This window comes from Myotis brandtii, unplaced genomic scaffold, assembly GCF_000412655.1.
Source record: "Myotis brandtii unplaced genomic scaffold, ASM41265v1 scaffold667, whole genome shotgun sequence".
Taxonomy (NCBI): domain Eukaryota; kingdom Metazoa; phylum Chordata; class Mammalia; order Chiroptera; family Vespertilionidae; genus Myotis; species Myotis brandtii.
Window position 1 is genome coordinate 2127214 of NW_005370593.1, and position 2618 is coordinate 2129831.

The window sequence follows — 2618 nt, forward strand, 5'->3', positions numbered from 1 at the left end:
CACCTGAAACCAATGCAGTCCTTCTAGGGTCACAGAGCAACCCCCGTAGAGCACATTGTTTCATACATATGGGATTATATGTGTTTTTAAAGTGGCAATTCACTTCCCACAGTCTCTATACCTTTGTTAAAGCCGAAAGGCATGTTTATTCACTTTACCACTCACAGAGCCAAACTGTTTGAGATAGTTTATCTTCAAAAAGTAATAAGAGATGTAAGGAAAAGGATCAACAGGGTCTGGCATTGACTGGAAGGAAGTTCCAGGGACATTCCTAGCCTAATGCCAGCCTTTTTTATTTTACTTCTCTATTTGCTTTTCATTTGAATTTCTAAACCTGTCATCATGTCCAGACATCTATTCTTACACTAGGAAATAGAGTTGCCCCAATTCCGCTTTTCCAGCTTTATTGCAGAATCAGATGTCTTTTCCTTAGGCCAGCAGCCTTGGTCAGCATCCTTTTTCCTATAACGCATATTTGAACTTGTGCTCTGCTCCTCTAGTGACAAACTCCGGTCTTTGTCACATCAGCTTTTCTCTTTTCTGTTCTTAAACAAAATGCTGATTAACCCCTATGATTTTCTCAAAACCGTGCAGGGATGAGCTACTAGTGCAGTGATTCTCAACCTTCCTAATGCCGTGACACTTTAATACAGTTCCTCATGTTGTGGTGACCCCCAATTTCATTGTTACAAATTGAACATAAAGCATAGTGATTAATCACAAAAACAATATGTAATTATATATGTGTTTTCCGATGGTCTTAGGTGACCCCTGTGAAAGGGTCATTTGACCCCCAAAGGGGTCGCGACCCACAGGTTGAGAACCGCTGTACTAGTAGGTAGCTAGCCTTTGACACTAGAGGTGCCCAACCACTAATTAGAGACTTCAGTGTTACATGTTTCCCAGGGAATCTATTCTTAGGATACTGCCTTATTCATACAGAACCAGAATCTGGGTTCCTTAGAGGTAGCCAATAAGTGGGCGGGAGGCAACACCTCTCCGGTGCAATCTCGGGCCACCTATCTGTACATGTGGCCAGTGGTACAATACGCAGGGATGCACCAGAGTCATCAGAGATGGCCCAGGAGCACCTGGTTTGCAAACATTCTTCCCCAAACACAGCTGGGTTAGTAAGCACTCCAGGTTTCAGGCAGCAGTGGGCCCTTTCTAAAAGGCAGTGCGCTTAATATCAATTCTTGTCAAGATTGTAGAATGATTAATTAAAAGGATGGGGTTTTTGAACACATACAGAAGTTGCATAATTCTAAAAACATACGGTGTAAGACAAATCTAATTACTTTTTTTTTTTGACAGGGATGTTAAACTGGCAGTTTAGGGGAGCAGCATTTATATGTAGCATCTGGATTTCATCAAGATGTGTAACTACTTCCTGTGATGTTCTCTGAAATAACATGGGGAGAAATAGGCTAGGCTAGATAAGAATAAGTATAATGAGTCAAAACTATTGTACCACTTCACCTAAAATTCTTTTTTTGTTGTTTTGTTAATGTTCACTAGAGGTTATTTTTTTTTCCATTGCTTTTCAGAGAGCATGGAAGGGAGGGGAAGGAATAGGGAGAGAGAGAGAGAGAGAGAGAGAGAGAGAGAGAGAGAAACATCAATGTGAGAGAGACCCATCGACTGCTTGCCTCCCGCATGTGCCCTAACTAGGGGGCGGAGAGCAAACGTTGACCAGGAATTGAACTAGAGACCCTTTGATGCACTGGCCAACACTCTAACCAGTGAGAAACACTAGCAAGGGCCCAAAATTCTTATTAATGGTCAATTTTAGTTTCAGGGGAGTTCTTTAATGCCAGGTTACAGGACTGAGTACCTGTTTTAGGCAACATTTTTCTAAAATGTAACTGATACATTGGCTGCCCACCATTCTTCCATTTCATCATGCTTGCGAGATGAAGTATCACCTCATGAAATTTTGCTAAAGAATCTACTCACATCATCGACTGAGCAATGTATATTTTACTGAAGATTTTATGTCAGGGGAGAGGTTTTATACTGTATACGCCAACGTTAACATCTTACAGCTCCCATCAGACTTTCCTGAGTTTCATTGTCTCTGGTGCCACTGACCATTCTTTCTCTTCACTGTTTTCTGATTCTTTGCCCAGCATTTCTGGCTCTGGTTTCCCGTCTCCCCTCAGTTTCCCCAAGCGCTTTGGATTCCTTTATAAAGCAGAGCAATTCGCCTTGAACCTACTCTCCACCTCCATCCAGTTCCTAGCTCCAAGCTTATAAATCCTAATCCATCAGCAAGGAACTGTCCAGAGTAACAGGATTCACCCTCTTTGGAAAGCAGGCGGAATTATAAAGATGAGCATTTCTATAACATCATTAACCTAGATGAGGACAATTAGAACAAAGTGAAGAGGACGGCAAGGGGGCTCAAAAGCGTGGTGTCCGGGTATCGCTGTGTAACAAAGTCCTAAAGGGCTGCGTCTGTGCTCCGCCGGGCAGTTCTCCTGGGGATCTCTCAGGCATTTGTGTCAGACAGTGGCTGGGACTGGAGTCACCTGAAGGCCTCCTGGGCTGAGTAGTCACTTAGTGTCTGCTCCCTCGGTGCTCCCTCCCCACACCTGTTTTACAGAAGAGTAGCCCGG